The sequence below is a fragment of the Heliangelus exortis genome, chromosome 26 (genome assembly GCF_036169615.1).
Source record: "Heliangelus exortis chromosome 26, bHelExo1.hap1, whole genome shotgun sequence".
Taxonomy (NCBI): domain Eukaryota; kingdom Metazoa; phylum Chordata; class Aves; order Apodiformes; family Trochilidae; genus Heliangelus; species Heliangelus exortis.
Window position 1 is genome coordinate 5371315 of NC_092447.1, and position 17085 is coordinate 5388399.

A 17085-nucleotide genomic window follows, 5' to 3' on the forward strand; every position below is an offset into this window, starting at 1 on the left:
GTTATAGATGTTGTGGTACAGCTCAGAAGGTTTGGTTCAGCAGTAAAAAAGCCACGAGCACCCCCTAAGCTCTCAGTGCACAGCTTTAATCTGTGTGCTTCAAAGAGCTGACACTGGAGGGAAAGAGTTTTCTCAGCCATTGGTTCTCCAGCCTTTGTCCTTCCTGGGAACATGCAAAGGTATTTGCTGGAATCAGTGTCCCAGAGGTCACCAGGAATTCACTGCAGCAGGTGGTCAGTCCTTAAGTCCAGGATCTGCTTTTTGTTGTTTGAAGTTGATCTCTAAATGCTGGGCTCAGTCACTTCTCTGGTCTCTGACAGCTACAGCATGTAGACAAGGGCAGCTTTAAAGCTAAATACAGGCCAGGCTGATAGATACAAACTGTTTATTATTAAATATGGCTCAGGCAATTAAATATCATGAGCTGCTAGTGAGTAGTTTCTTGCTATGATTTAATGAGAGATAATGAAGCAGCATAGATTAATAGATTCTATTTGGCTTTAACAACACACCAGGGGGTGAATTTCCTCTTTCAGTGCTGGGAAATATTTGTTACAAAGTTGATACCAAAAGCCCAAGTCCTATTAAAAGTAATAAGTTGAAGGATATTGCCAAGTCATGAGGCTGTCCCTGTTGCCCTTCCCTGCTCGTTGTTCTGAGTGTCCAATTAAAGGCAAAAGACTGCTCTACTAATGAGCTTTCAGATGTAAAGATTTCTGGGACAAATGTTGGAGTTCTGTAATCATCCCCTGCCCTCACTTTGCACACAGAATTCTTTGTAGCATAACCCTGGCCATTTTTCCCACCTTGGGAAGTGACAGGACTTGTATGATGGAGGCTGAAGTCTGGAAGGCTCTTCCTCAGTTGTCAGAGAAATGGTGACTTGGTGGGAGCAAGAAGGAGGCAGGGAGGAGGTTCCCAGGGTTAAGGGATGTCAAGTGTGTTGGAGAGAACTGGAGGAACCTGGCTGCCTGGAGGAAAAAATGATGTGTGAAATCCAGAAGGGGTGAGAAGGTGAAGGGGGAGGAAGGAGTTTCAGTTTCCTGGGCTGGGCTATGACCCAGTGCCTTGTCTGCTGTCTGGGAGGGTGGCACAGGGCAGAAAGGAGCTGCTGCAGAATCCTGGATGGACAATGTGAACCTGGATCCTCCCAAGCTGTTCCTCCAGAGCCTTGCCAGGAGCTGCACTGCTGGCTAATGCAGAAGAACTTGCATTTTCCTCACCCCTATCAGTGTATCTAGTATATGCTAATCTATGCCTTTAGCCCATAGAATAATTCTCATATATTAAATATCCGTGTCAATTAATTTCCTCCCTTTTAGTGTATTTTAACCATCAGTTTGGTTTTTCCCAAGGAATAGAGACTTTTCTCAAAGGAACCTTGTGGTGCTTTTGTCCTTACTTGACATAAGGGTTGGACTCGATGATCTCTGAGGTCCCTTCCAACCCAGCCTATTCTATGATTCTATGATTAGCAGTGTACTTCATCTAGAATTGATGTGAAGTTTTAGATTTGGGCTTGATAAGGCATGCTTATCAACACACAAACTTTCTTTTCTTTAATCAAAATCTGATGTGTTGAGCATCTAGGACATTTTGTATCTGCAGCATAAAGCTCTTTGCCATGAAGGCATTTACAAACACAGAACTTGGGTTGTTTAATTGTCCAAAGATTTGGCTGGGTTGAGTAATCTAATGAAGAGCAGATGGAAAGCAAAGAACTTCCTGCCCTGTGTTTTTATTATTATTTAGAATTAGAGGCTTTTCATTTGCAGAAGTGATGGGGACAGCATTGTAGTAGAGCTATAAAATACTGCAGTGGTCTGAAATGCAGAACAAAGAATGCCTGAAGTTCAAAGGAGAATGAAGAACAGGGAATGGGAGAGGAAGGTTGGGGTTAAGTGCAAACTCTACTTTTAGAAACAGTATTTTCTTTGACTGTGGAAATACAATAATGCAGTCAGTGCCTGAGATAAGTGAAAGAAAAGGGACCCTACAGAAAACTGTCCATTTTATTCAGTTCTGGGATTTCAGGTCCTAAGACAGAATGTTGATTTTGCCTTGACTGACCTCTGAAATCCAGTGGACACTGAAGTCTGGATTCTCAAAGCTGTCATCTCCCAAAATCCTGCCAGGGCAGGTGTGCCTGCAGGGTGTATCCATATCTCTGTGTGTGCCTGTGCTCACAAGCCATCACCTGAAAATCAATTTCATTATTGTGTAACAAAATCGTTTAGCATTTGCCTTTTTCAAACTTCTTACACCTGGGAAAGTCATCCAAGGAGGAATGAGGGTGCTCAGGAGGTCTTGGAAGTGGCCTTTTGAGTGGTCCTTTCACTTCAGGATTGGTGATGCTTGTGCCCCCATTTTTTTCCCTGTGTTGTAAGAAAAAGCTTTTCTTTCAGGTGGGATGCAGGCTGCTATCCCAACTGGTTCTTTTTCTGTAAAGATCCACTGGGGGCTCATCAAACCCCAGATTTCTCAAGCACTTTCCTTCTTAGTAAATTCTTTGTGTGTTCTTAGTCAGGTGCAATACTCATGATTAAACTCCTTAGCCTAAGTTGTTATATTGAATTAGCATCTGCTGTTTCATAGCTACCACCACTCACTGAGAGTTTAGCTGGATTTCAGTGCTACAATAGATAGAATCAGCTTGCATTTGGAAAGATTTGGAAAAAAATACAGGTTAAAGGTTGCATTTGAATTTCAGATACTCAGTGAAAAGTGAATCTTTTAAATGTTCATCGTGCTGCTTAGAAGAGAAAAAGTGAATAGCTGGTTTGTTTTTTCCTTCTAAGCAAACATTTGGGAATTGCCTGTAGATTGTGGCTGTGTTTGCTCTTCTTGTTCACTTCCATCCCTCTCTGGTTGGTCTTTTCTGGGAACACTGTGTGTGTGCCCCTGTGTCCCCATTGTCCCCCTCACCCCTTTGGCCTGGTTACCAGCACCTTGTCTCAGCTCTCACTTCCACTCTGTTCTTTCTCCTCATTCTGGCTATTTGTACTTTAGCAATATTTAAAATCCCACCTTGTGCTTCACCTCACATAGATGCCATTTGTTTTGTGTGTTTGGCTCTCAAGTAGCATCTTGCTGGGCACCAAAGCCTTCCTGCAGAGTGCCTGGGCACCAGGTTTTGTGGGAAGGTTTCTAAACATGGGAGTTGCTGGGGGGCAAACAAAGAGCTGAAGTGAAGAAATGGGGGAGAAAAAGGTTATGTTTCCTTTTCTGTTTTTCAAATCAATGAGCATTTGGAAAACTTTAGAGATCATTCTCACCAGTCCCTCAGTCTCCTTTAGGACAAGAGGGAATAACCCCAGCAGCTCTGCCCACCTTTATGGATGATTTTTCAAATTTTTGTCTCATCCATTCATTTAATTTAGATTTAGCAGGTAAATGTACTGTTACAACATGAAACTAAGGACACATGAAAGGGTATTTGTTAGTATTACAAGCCATGGTAAATGAATAATTTTTATTCAAACATAACTAACAGATTTATCTGGGTCAACATGCCAAATAGAGATAATCCTCTGAACCACAGAGGATGGAAATTTAGGTCTGGATCAGGTAATGGACAGTTCTGACCTCCTGGTAGAGCCCTGAATGAATTAATTTTAACTGTAAAAATGCAAACTGAATTATATTTGTTGTGTTAAAACTATTGGGATCATTACAGAGTGAAGAGGTTGTGTCTGGTTTGAAACAGGCTAGCTGCCTGGACAAAAAAAAAAAAAAAGATTGTGGTGGTGTTGGTTTTTTTTAACAGCCATTTGACACTGAGTACATAATGTCTTAATTAGTGTTTTTATGAGGAAAATATGGAAAGATAATATGGATGTAGTTAGTCCCAGTCTCATTAATGTGATGTAAACAAAGCAGTTGTTGGCATTCAAGCAGTAACTGTCTCATTGAAGCTTAATTAAATGAAAATGTTGCTGAGCCAAGGCAGGTATCCATTCCCAGCTGGAAGCAGGTAGGGAATACACACACGTGCTCAGGGCCACCAAATGCAGTTCCTGATGCAGGGGACAGAGAAAGTGCTCTCAGTTTTGACAGACCTAAGGCCCAATCCTTTGGAAATCAGGTTCCCAGCTCCTCTGGAGCTCAGGCAGAGCTGTGAGGGCACAGAGATTGCAGGGTGAAATCTGGGGGGAAAAATTTCAGGGACTTGCAGATGGGTTTTTAATGTGCTGTAGATATTTCTCCAAGGCTCTGAAAGCCACCAACTTGCTTAAACCCCAGCCTGAAGGTGATCTGATCTCGGGGGGAAATTAATTTCTTGGGCTTTGTGTTTCCTCTCTTCCATCAAAAACCAAACTGACACTCGAGGCTGAGGCAGCAAGAGCAAAGTCTCTGCAATTAATGATTTTTATGGTTTGGTCAGGAGGAAAGCAGATCTCTGGGACAATATAGTGTTTCTTTTTTGCACAGCATGAAAAGCCAGAGCAGCTGTCTCCTCCAGCACCATTAGAAATGGAGGAAAGCAGAATGTGTAATTACACAAAAAATACATTTACAAATCTGGGAGTTGTTTTCTTTTCTAAGTGGCTGGCATTGTCCATTTATATAAAGAAGTGTTACATCTTCCAGCCCTCTTTCTGACTCAACCATGTACTTAAACATGGGCTTAACCATAAACACATGCTTAGCAGACACTGAAGTAATGCAAACAAATCCTATGCTTCACCCTGGTTCTCAGCAGGGCTGGGCCTTGTGCTAAAAGTTCAAACATGACACGCTGGGTGGGAATTCTTGAATCCCAATGAGCTTGCAAAGTGTTTTGGGAATAAAGCACCAACCAACTTGAAGGATTGGGTCTGTGGTTGTATTTACCCTGGGTATGGCCTCTGAGCTTTAAATGAAATTAACCCATTTGCAGTGGGTGCATGTTTTAACCAATTTGTTTTTGTTTGTTTTGTTGTGTTTGTTTTTTTGTTTTTTTTTCTTTAATTATACCTTCCCAGTCTCCCCTGCCCACGGAGCCCGACCAGCATCCTGGAGCTACTTCCCCCCTTGTATGTTTTCATTTATTCCTTTTTTCTTCTTTCACTCTTTCTCTCTCTCTCTTTTTCTGGTTCTCTTTTTTTTTTTTTTTTTTTCTTCTATACATTTCACTCAGTCACACTGATGCTTTGAAGGATATTCAGGGAAAGCAAAGCAAACCTTTAGTCTCATGTGCCTTGTTAAGAGCTTCAGTTTCCTGGTGGGTTTGTTGTTGGTTTTTTTCCTAAGCTCAGAAAGTGCTGGGGGTCTCCTTGTGCTTCGCATCTCACTGTGCCCAAAGTGAAGCTGCCAAGTTCTGGGGGAGCAGCTGACTTACCCAGAGAGTCCTGCTTCACACTGCCATGGTCTTTTTTAGATCCTGTTAGTGCTAATCCAACCCTCACAGCAATAACCTGGCATTGCTAAAATTGGAGATTTCTGTAGATTTAACATTTTTTCCAGCCAAGGTCTCACTGACACACGTCCACCCTCCCTGGGATGCTGTTTGGAGTTCCTAAATCAGGATTGAAACTGGATATGCAAATCTTGCAGATAGATAGGTGACAAACTCCATGCTATAGATGTGTATATAAATATATATATATATATATATATATATATATGTTTTCTCCAGGCACATCCACATTTCCAGCCTGTTGGCATAGAGACTGTGCACTGATCCCCCTGTAACCTGGGAAACAGGCACATGGTTTCTAGGCACAGGTTTCCTCCAGCAGCAGAATGTTATTTGCCACCAAACTTCTTGTTTCTGGTGTGAACACCCAATTTTCTGAGCATGTGCCAACGTTATCAAATGCTCTTGGGACAGAAAGGGAGAGACTGCAGAGAAGAAGGAGGGAGAACAGGGTTTCTATTTCAGCCATGACCACTGCACATACCCAAACCAACAACCAGAGCCAGGGAATATTTAAACTGGAGGACAGTTTAAATATTAAATTTATTGCTGTGACTGGCTATCCCCACTGATAAATAAATAACCCCCAAAGCTTGGGGAGAATCAGAATAGTGGATGCTTGAAAGCTCCAAGGAGTTTCCTTTGGACATAATGGTGTGGAGAAAAAATTTTTTTTGTAGTTTTTTTTGCTCCTTTACATCAAGTCCCTTGGATCCATGAGCCTTTCCCAGGGCTATTCCTGCTAAGGCTCAGTAGCAGTTTGATTCAGATAATAAAGCAGGGTTAGGCTTTTTGCCCTTTTTAACTTGGATAAGAAGGATGGCCAGGTTGCTGGTTACCTGATGTGTCCTGGAAGCTGACATTGAGTCACTCTCCTTCCTTTTTAAGCTATTTATGAGAAGGAAGAGTTCAACACTAGGGCAGCTCCAGTATTTTTATTCAAAGGTATAAAGCTTATTAGTGGCTCTGCTTGTTGTTCCTGTGAGATCAGTTTCTTTTGACAGCCATGTCCCTTTGTGAGTTATGGAATTGCAACAGAGAGGAGAAGCTTGGCCATGGCTGCACCACTGGCCAGATGTGCCACAGCCCTTTCATGCCCAACCACTGCTCTGGGGCATCTTGTTTGTAGCATTGCTGTGTACCCAGGAGCATGCTCTGCCCTTACTGAGAATTTAGCAAGATACTTTCTGTATTTTTTGAAGCTCTGAAGTCCTGTTCAGACTTTGCTGATGTTAAGATGAAGCTCTTTCTGGGCTCATGAAGCAGTTTTTAGTCACTAAAGTTCTTTTTTGGCCCTCAGCTTCCCCAGTTAAAGTGAGCTAAGATCCAAATGGGCAAGCAAGGGCTGAGATGTTTTTGAAAGCTGGACAGAGTGCCTCTGGAAAGGAGACTAAGTCATTAGTGACTAAATCTTTGGTCTCCCAACCATACCAAAGGCCATTATTGTGCAAGTTGCAGCTACGTTTAGAATCACTGACTCTTCCATTAGTACTTGCCAACCTAAATTGAGATCTATTTTATATTTTAAACTCTTTTTACAATGAAAACTGTGCTTACAGTGGTGTGTGCACGTAAAACTGGAACTGAGGATAAGACTGCACACACTGGTCACACCTGGCTCAGCTTTAAGCCCAGTTTGTTCAGGTACCAGCAGCATCCACCTGCATCCTCAGCAGCTTGAGTTTTCTTGGGCTTTGGCTGTTTACTTCTCTTATTTCATCTCCCCTCATCTTTTTTGCTATTCATCCAGTGACCTTGGCATATCACTTCACTTCCACTTCTTTTTGCACACAGACATTTCTAGTAAAGAATAAGTCAGGTCCAGAACATGCCAGACAAGCAGCACCTAAGAACACAGAACACTTCAATCTAGGTTTCTCTAGCACTGTTTCTCTAGTTGCTGTCTCTACAAATTAAATTTTTAGTCTCCTGCAGTTTCTTTCAGGAGTTATTTTCATTTAACTTTGTCCTTTCTCTCGCCTCCTGTCTGTCCCCCTGTCCCCTTGCCACCTGACGTGAATTATGTGCAGATTTGGAGCTGGATAGTGTAAAGCCAGGTTCTGCATGTGTTTCAGAGGCTCTGAACCAGTCCCAGCTGAGCTCAGGTAGAGCCTGTTATGTTCACTTAGTGTCTGTGTCCTAACCAAGGCTAATACTGTACGTGATAGCAATAACCATTAACTAACACCCTAGGCTTGCTTACAGAAGGTAGATGTAGTTGAAATAGGTCATTTTTGTTGTTCTTTGCTTTAATATCTGGTGGCCAGAAAAACCAGTGCCTGATTCTCAGCATCCACCTTCTCACAGACAAATGTTCTGCAAGGGATTTCATCCAAGCCAGGGAGTCCAAAGGTGCTTAGCAAGGCTGAGTGCTCAGTGGTGTGGGTGCCTGTGTGGCCATTAGGCTGGGGATCATAAATAAGCTTAATTCTAAGTATAAAGTGTTCTTCTTTTCCCAGACTTTCAATTTCTGCCTCAAAAAGGAGTAGGCAAAGAGTGTGCCAAGCCCTATGTGACCATGTTCTGGAGGACAGAACTTGCTTGACTAAGGGAGAAAGGAAATGTGGTGAAATGCTGGAGTTTTATGGCAATGTAAATGACCCTGATGTGTACCCATTGCACAGTGGTAGCAAAAAAACGACTGGGTTGTGTTGTCATTGTCATGACAACGTTGCTGTAGCTCTTCAGAACTAATATTATATAAAATTAAAGAGTTCCAGTGTTACTAAGGAATTGAGCTATGTCTGTGGTACATGTTCTATACTTAACCAATTTGATCATCAGCAATTGAGAGGCATTTGGTAGCAAACAGGTCTCTTTTCTCCCTTATTATCTGGACTTTTGTTTTCCTGGATCTCTTAAGTGCTTTGAAAGAAAATGTAAGTGGAATTTTAGGAGAGACTGAGTAGCAAACAGTTTTGTTTCCCAGCAGGTCAGGCAACATGTCCTGTTGCCTGTGAAGTGCTCAGACAAGATGATGTTGTCTTATGTCCCTGTGCTGCATCTGGTTCCTTTGTATTCAAGTTGCAAGGAATTTGCATGGCAACTCTTTCTGTCCTATAGATTGTGCCCATGTATTCTGGGGGCAACAGAAATAGGTTACTGGATATTTGATATTGAAGTGATGCTAAGAAATGCATCAGATCTCCCCTGGGTCCTGGGGCCCACAACACTGCCAATATGTTTCAGTTTCCTAAGGAGGCTGTTTGTGTAATTCAGGGATTTTAAGTGCTTGGTAGGTGACAAGCATCTTTTCTAATTGTATTTGAGCTGATTGCAAATCTTTTTGTAGTTGCCCATGTGTAAAGCTCCACATCTGCTGAAATGTTTTTCTGTATTTCCATTGTCACCTTCTAAATTCCCCAAAAGCAGATTTATTTTTGAACAAGGCTTTAAGGCTTTATTTTAGTCCTGTAATAAGTGCTGGATGCTTCCTTGAAAATTCAGAAATCCTTTATGCAGTGTTATTTTGCTGGTAGTTTGCATCTTGGATACATTAGGAATTCCAAACTCAGTCTTCCATAATTAAGTTGCTTTGCTTGCTTTCAGGCAGTGAATTCTGATAAAGTGCTTATTTAATCTGAATTGCTCCAGTAGTTACCTGTTTTGAGGAGAAAGGGATTTATTGGCCAGGACTGCTCAAAGCTTTAAGACAAACTCTTGCAGTCTTCTAAGAACTGAAATACAAATCAGAGCTGCAGCAATATTTCCCTGATATTTTTTAATTTCCTTGGGATCTTCCTTTCTCTTTGCTCTCCATCCCTTGTTTCAAGTGATTCTTCCCCTTTTTTTTTCTCCTTCCTGTTTTTTGGCAGGAATAGAAAGGGAGAAGAACTGTGGGCTGATCTGTGGAAATGCTGCTATATATACAGGATTCATCTGGCCTCTTATAAAACACCATAAAATCTGTCATTCTGTTGGAAAGTCTGGAGTTCTGAGAGAAAGGCTCCCTGGAGCCTGTGTGCTGGGGCCAGATATTAACAGAAACTCAGCATTCTAAGTTTGGTGTTATTTGGGCAGGTGTGCATGGGAACATGGAGATGAAAAGAAGTTCTCCAAATTAAAACATACCAATCTTTCCTGCACCCTGCCATGAACATCTGCCTAGGAGAACACAGTTTTGGACATGATTTGCTGAAATACTTTTCCTGTGCATGTAAATAAAATCTGTAAGCTTTAACTAGCTCAAAAGTAAGCAAGATGAGCAAGAATTTGAAGTATTTCAGCTAAGTCACTAAGGATGCATAGCATTAGGAAGTCAATGTATTTTTTTTTTCCCTCCTTCTTAATCCTTTAATCTTTTAACAGTGCAAATGTTTTCTGACAATAGCAGTGGCACCCAAGTGTGCATTTTGACTCTGTGTTTTAAGCACCGGTGGTTGTTTCTTACCTCCAGGCTCTGGAATTTTGGGTTATGTTTCTAGTAAAAGCAGGATTTGCAGTCTGAACCAACAGCTATTTTTGTAACATTTTCTAGGTGCTATGGAAACACATCTTGATGGTGATCAGGTAGTTGACATTTTCTTCAGGAGGCCTGGATTTGAAAATGTGGCATTTAAAAAAAAAAAAAAAAGTCTGGACTGCAGGCACTAGGGATCCAGGATGACAAGAAGGATACGAGTGGTTTTATACTGATTCAGTAATTTTCATTATTTTAGCTGAATTAAAAAGGGTTTTGTAATCTGTTACAAAACCTTCTTGTCTTCTCCTTCCCAACCCCCCAAGAAGGGGAGTTCTGGTGATTTCAGGAGCAAATGTCACCTGTGCACAGCAAGTAATTTACAGGCTTAAGTTATTGCACATGAGACTGGTTTGTACCCTGGGTAATTATACACACAAGTGCAAAGTGGCTGGAAAGGTGATTGCTGTGGTGACCTTTTGGCTTCTTTGGGCAGCATCACAGCAGCACAGGTGCAGGACATGAACAAATGAGACCTCTGCCTCCAGCCTCCAACATTTCCACTCCTGGTTTTCCTGGCATAGCTGAGTTTGCTGTAAGTATGAAGAAGGGCACACCCAGAGCTGACAGACCTTACCTTCCAAAATCAAAAATCAAATACCAAGCTCAGCCTGAGCACCCAGGCTGTCCTGGAAACTTGGGTTATGTCAAGGGAGCAGCAGAGCTACTGCCAGATGAGAAGCTGCTTTAATCAGTGTGTCCAGCATCCACTGGGAGGCACCACTGGTGTGAGGACAGCCGTGGAAATGAGCCTCCAGGCTCCTGAAGTCACAGGTAGAAGGCAGAGACATTAATTTTGGTATTCCCTGGAATGCAATTTCTTCCTCATGTGTGGTCACTCGCAGCCTCTGAGGCTTTCTCAAGAGGCTGAACCCATTGGCTTCAGGCTTCCCAAATTTAAACAGGTAATTTGGGGGCAAGTCTTGGCCATGTTTCTTGGCCAGTTTTAATTGGGAAAGAAAACAAACAAGTGTGATGTATGGATCCGTGCAAAGTCTGTGCACATCAGTTCAGAAATAATTACAGAGATGTGTGTGTAGGTAAAAAGAGATGTTTTGGTGTTTCTCTTCTGGAAATACTCATGGAGTTTGAGGCTGGCATGCTTAACCTTTTTTTAAGAGGCTGAATCCACTGAAATAGGATGATGGCTTGTGAAGTAAAGCTTTGAAACTTGGCTGAGTGCAGGAGTATCAGAGGCACCAAGGTGCTATTAATAAGGCCAACTTTCTTTTCACATGTTCTGTGCTGCTTTCTCACCCTGCCTGCTCTCCACGTATTCAGGTTGGGGGGGGTTGTTATTTTTAAACTGGGTATTTTTTCCTTTCTCACAGGCTCTGTCAAAGTGGGCCTTAACTCTAATAATAGTTGGCTTGAGCAAAACTGCAGTTATGCCAAGAGCTTTGAAATCATGGGAAAAGGTAGTTTGTTCTGCTCTGCTTTACTTTTCTCCTGAATAATTCTGTAAATTAGTTTGGGAGCCACGCTGTAGCTCAGAAATGTTTTCAGGCAGCTTTAAGCTCATATGATGTCACATAGCTCTGATTGCTCCTTGCACTGCCATATGGATTTATCAAGGGCCATGCCAGTGCATATCTCAAATCTCCCAATTAAAACCTGGTCCTGTTCAGTTCACAAAGGCTGAGCAGCTACCCCATCACCTCTCTGTATGCAAAGGAGCAATGCTCAGGCTCTGACTCCATCTGGCTGCTGCTTTGATGCCCATAGGGATCTGCAGGAAAGTGTCTGTGTGAAACTCTATTCATGTTAAAAGTGAGTGGAGCTGGAGAACATAGACAGGTGAATCCATCCTGTTGGTTTGGCTTTCCCAGATCTTATATAGGGCACATCTATGGTGTATATTTGGGAGGATTCTTAAGTGAACACTTAAAATATTGAATATTGGACAAGATGTGCTCCTTGTTTCCACCAAAATCCCACACAAGCAGCCAAGGCAGGACTGCTCCTCTGCCATCTCTGCCTCCCCATCTCTCTGTCCTCCCTCCTTTCCTTCCCCTCTCCCTGGTAGTGAATTTAGCTGCAGCTCAGGACATTCCTCTGGCCTTTAGGACTTGCTTCCTAGCTCATGAATCAGCCTGTGTCTGTGATTAATTCAGAAGACTTTGCTGAGCTGAGGTTTCATCTGCCAGATTTCATTTCAGAGCTTGTGTCTGTGCCGTGCTCGTTCTGCTCCAGCATTAAATCCTCTAACTACAGGGGGAGGCTTGCATCAAATTTTTTGCCTTGTTCTCATGGGAACTTGCTTTTGCTAAAGGAAAGGCCTGTGAAAATCCTCTGTTACCCACGTGGCTGTGAATTACATCATTCCTAACTCCATTTTCACCTGTGCAAATGAAATATTTGGAACATTTTTCTTGCAGCCCTGGGCTCTGTGGCACACCATAGCTGTGTCTCCACTTAATTCCCTGGGTACCTTTATGCCAACCTGGGAGCTCTGTGAATCAAATCAAATAATTTTGGGGTTATCCCATGGCAGTCTGTTCCATGGCATGCCATTCCCTTGGTGGTTTTCTAAATCTCCCACTCAGCTTTCATGTATAACTTTAATTTCTCCCCTATACCCTTTTTGGGGGGTTTGTTTATTTGTGAGGCTCTTTTTATGTGTTTTGAGAGTATTTAATTGCAGGATAAATCCAGCTGAGTAAGAAGCAGCACTGAAGAACACTGGCTGCCTAACTTCTAATGATGGTTGAAGCTTCCTTCAGTGGTTAAATTTGCAAAACCAGAAAGTGGAAGAAGCCGTGGAATACATTAATAACATTTTTTAGGTTACTCTGCCTTCCCAGTACTTCAGTCTGAAATAACTTTTGGAGGATGAGTTAAACTTCAGAAAGCTTTAAGGACTGAGTTTGTGACAAGTGTGTGGCTGGAGCCTTTTTGTCACTGATTTCAAATGCTTGGGCTTGTTAGCTGTGTCTAAAAGCCATCATTATCCACCTTCTCTGCTCCACTGCAAGCTGGTGAACATCTAAGCAGTGCAGAATGCATCTCTTTGGCTTGCTTTTCTTCCTTAAAATTGTCTGGCAAAAGCAAATAGGAGCAGAAAATAAGACAAACGTGTGAAGATTATTTGATTATTTTTGATCAAGAGATTCAGAAGAAGCAAGAGGGCATCTCAGGGTGTGCAGTGCAAAGTTTCCCAGTTGAGAGGAGTGTCTGTAAGCTCCAGAGCCAGAGGAGCCTGTGTGGAGATGTGAACAAGCTCTTTAGCCTTGCTGCCAAACACAGACTTGTTTTCAGGTACAGAACAGCCTATTTGCTCAGGTTTCTTTCCTATAAGAAAAATGTTTTGTAGCAGGCATGAAGTATTTTTCTTTACAGGAAGCAAAGAGATGGGGGAAAGGTTTCCTGTTGTACAGCACTGAGTAGAACCCCCCCTAAACACGGCTGATGAGCAGAGCAATCATTTTCAAGGGTAATATCCAAATCTACAGTGGAGGGAGCTCTGGTTTATGGGTGATACATCTTTTATATTCCTGCACTTGGGAGCAAAAATAGGGTTGTGTCATCTCTGGCCATGGTGTGAAACTGTGCACTGGGCAGTTTGTGACTGTGTGGTTCAAGCCTGGTACTTTGAATTCTTGTGTGTGCATTTTACATGGAAATCTGGAGTAGCATTTCCTCTCTTGTATTCATTCCCCATTCATGTTGGGGTTTTACCAAGTGTTATCAATGAGTTTGATAGGAAGAGCATTCTTGGAGTGATGAGTTGATAGCAGGAAGGAGGTTGTGTAGTCAGAATTGTACCCAAGCACGTATGAAACTGGATTTGGGAGTCATGCTTGGCTGCTAGGGGAAAAAGTAATGTGATAGTGTGATCGTTGTCCAAGGAAAACAGTTCCAGTAATAAATAGTGAGTGTAGTAAGTAGCTGGAGAACAAACATTGTTTGGAGAGATGAGTCAGCAAACGATTTTGAAAATAAGACATTTGATTGAGGAGGAGCTGAACACTAAAAGGAGTTTTACCCTTCTTAGAACCAAGATGTTTGCATAAATAGAAGCAGATTCCTCTTTAATCCTCCTGACCCCAAGGTTGTCCAACTTCCCACATGCTCAAGTGGGTGACAGCAATTACCAAGCTTGAGAAACTGCATCACAGCCTGGGATGACCCCAGGAGCTCAGGGTCAGCACAGTTCAACAGACCGGCAGCAGGGTTTATTCCTCAAGCCTCTCAGCAATGCAGGTACCACCACCAGCCTCCCTGGCACTAGGAAAAGGCTTGGAAGGCTTGGATGAACTTCCTGAACCCTGTGGCCGGGTGTTGGCCTTGGTGTGGCTGAGCAGGGATGCTGGAGCTGGTGGCACAGTCAGGTTCAGGTGTGTGTGGAGCTGGGCTGTGATCTGGGTCACTGCAAAGCCATCCCTGTTGTTTTGATTGGGTTTGGCATAGCAGAACTCTGGGAGAATTTTTAATTGAGTTTGTTTTCTGTGAGCTGATCAATGTGGCCACCCAGAGTGGGAGGGGGAATCATTTCTTTAGCAGTGTAATTAGCTCAGCAGAAGGGACACTGGGTGCAAAGTGTCTCTGCTGTCCCCACAGCTCAGGGGCAGATGGGACTGGTGCATGGCCCATCCTGTGTCCAGTTTGCCAGCTGGGATGTGCTTCCATGGAAGCATTCAAGCCTGCTCCACCTCTCTCCTTTCCTCTTGGACATTCTGAGTCAGCCTTTTAACCTGGGCTGGAGGATTTTCAGGGTGAGTGATGAGTGATAGACCTGCATGTGAAGGATGGTGCAGACCACAGCATCCCTGACCTCTGCAGGCTGTCAGCTCGGGCTCTGACCCTTCCTGCCGGGTTCCTTTGTAGTTTTGGGGGCACTAAGGTGAACTCTGTGCAAGAAATAAGGAAGCTGTGGATAAACTTTGGTGTAGTTCCCTCATGTGTTTACCTAGAGGCACTCCAGGAGCCAGTGAGCAGTCCGGGGCTGTCCTGATAACCGAGGAGAGGTCGTGGGTCATGTGGAGAGAAACCAGAGATCTGACATTGCCCAAAACGAGCTGTGTGTCCCCCTCCCCAGCTCTGCCCTTTGGCCACTGAGGGGATCAGGGCCATTGCCCCGCAGAAAGGGCCAGGGAAGGGGAGGGGACGAGGTGCAGGGGAAGGACGGGGAGAGAGCCACCCCCGGGCAGGTCTGGGGAAGGACAGAGCCGGCCCCGGGCAGGTCTGGGGAAGCACAGAGCCGGCCCCGGGCAGGTCTGGGGAAGCACAGAGCCGGCCCCGGGCAGGTCTGGGGAAGGACAGAGCCGGCCCCGGGCGGGTCTCCCGGGTCGGAGGGGCAGAGGGAGCCGCTGGCTGCCGGCTCCGTCCGAGCATCCGAGGGGGCGGATCCGCTGGAAGGGCCGCGGTTCTCCGGCGGGGAAGGAGGCACCTGCGGGAGGTGGAGCCGGACCGGGGCTGACTGGGCCGGGGAGGGGCCTGGCAGGAGCCGCAGAGGCGGTTTTGCTCCCCCCGCACCTCTCAGAGCCGCGCAGGGTGCGGGGGCCGAGCAGAACCGCACCGCCCGCAGCTGATCGGGCCGGGGGCGAACAGAGCGGAGGGACCCCGGGCTGGGGACTGGGGAGTCGGTCGGGGACAGCTGCCGGGGAGGTCTGCTGGCCTGCCAGGAGGAAAGGAAGGTAAGGGGCTCTTCTCTTTTTTTTTCTTTTTTTTTCTTTTTTTTTTTTTTTTTTCTTTCTCCCTATGCATTAACGTCTGCCTTATGTAAGACTTGCAGAGGTTTCTGCCCCCCACTTGTTGCTTTGTAACTTGGCAGCTATTTAATTCGTGTGTTTGGAGAATCTTTGTCTTTGAATGAAGATTTTTCTCTCTTGGCTCAGCTCAGGTGGGAGTGCAGACCCCCGGCTGGGCCGGGCGGTTCTGAAAGGTGTTCTGCCCAAGGAGGGGTCCGGCAGAGGACACGGTGCCTGGGGCAGAGCTCATCTTACCCAGGGACAACGCAATCGAGGTTCCTAAAGCGGCTTTTGCTGGGGAGGGGTAGCCCGGGATCACGTCTTTTGCCAGATCGGTGGTATATGAAAAAATGGGGTTTGAAAACCACCTGTTACTCGGTTTTTTCCAGTGACACTTTCTCTCTGATCCCCCGTCTGCTGGAGGTAGAGACATTTGTTCCTGCTGTGAGAGAAGATCCTCAGGGATCTGTGCCCTGGGGCAGGTTGCCTGGCTTGCTGGCTGCCTTCTCTTGCAATCTGCAGAGTGATTAACCCTCTTACTTGTGCCCCCCCCTCCTCTTTGCTGATTGCTTTCCCTGTTTCCCTTTTCCTGATCACTGCCTTCAGGTTTCTGTTGCACCTCTCTCCATTCACCACGTCTGTAGCTGTAACTCTTTTATTGGCCTTTACCTGTGGTGCTGGGTGTGGAGGGAGTCAGAGCTGTTCACGACAGCTTCTTTCATGCCAGGGATGATTTGTGTGAGTATTTCCATCCCAGTCCCAGGGGTGAAGGAATTTCAGCTTGCAGGCTCCCTGCGGCTGGGTCCTCGGGGTTGCAGGGATGTGGGATCAGTGCTCAGATTTATACCTAGCTCCCCAAAGAGGCAGCTGACAGATGGGAATGCCTAGAATTTGAATTTCAATAGATTGTTTTGCATATCACTTTATCTTACTGTTTTCCCTCCCCAGGGAGGACAGAGGGTGCATTCCTGAGCGTTAATATTATTGATGCTGTTGTGCAGGAGGAGGGGGCTTCCCATTACAGAATTCCAGCCTTTTGTTTGCTGGAGCCCCGGGGCAGTGGATGCACACTCTGAAAAACCAAATTCCCAGGGAGAGTGTAGTTACCCTGATCACAGCAGACACTTTGCAAGTAACCGTGGCTGATCTGTTCATATTTGTTCAGAAAACCTCCTAAAGCTCTAGTCCATTTTAAGGACTAAATGCCCTGCAGGATCTTATTATTTCTGATGGAGAGGACAGGAGGCCTTCCCTTTCCACTCTTCCCCCACCTCCTTTGTTCTGGGCACTCAGGCGTGATAAGAGAGTTCATTTGAAATCAAAGCCCTGGACTGGTAAGATAAAGGCAAAGAATAAAGCAGGCAAAACAATGCAGTAGCTGCATTCCTAGGTCTTAAAAGGCAGATTTAATTCCCTGCAAATCCCCACAGGTATCGGGCCCAATTTTCATTTTCAGTTCAGCTTTTTTGCACTCCTCGAGCTGTGCAAGGAGGATGTATGGAAAGATGTCATTTTCATCCTCTTTAAAGCTTGTGTCC

The 17085-nt window shown here is 44.6% G+C and overlaps 1 protein-coding gene across 6 annotated transcripts in view; it reads left to right on the top strand.

Moving 5' to 3' along the window:
- ARHGAP32 (Rho GTPase activating protein 32) overlaps positions 1 to 17085 on the top strand; it is a 204222-nt gene that overhangs the window by 148620 nt on the left and 38517 nt on the right. Inside the window, exon 1 of one of the 6 annotated variants that reach the window (XM_071768844.1) lies at positions 15253 to 15493. The exons of the other annotated variants lie outside the window; for them this stretch is intronic. The gene's annotated coding sequence lies outside the window, so the exon portion shown is untranslated. Of the gene's footprint in view, positions 1 to 15252; positions 15494 to 17085 lie in introns of those variants that run through there. 6 annotated transcript variants of the gene reach the window in all.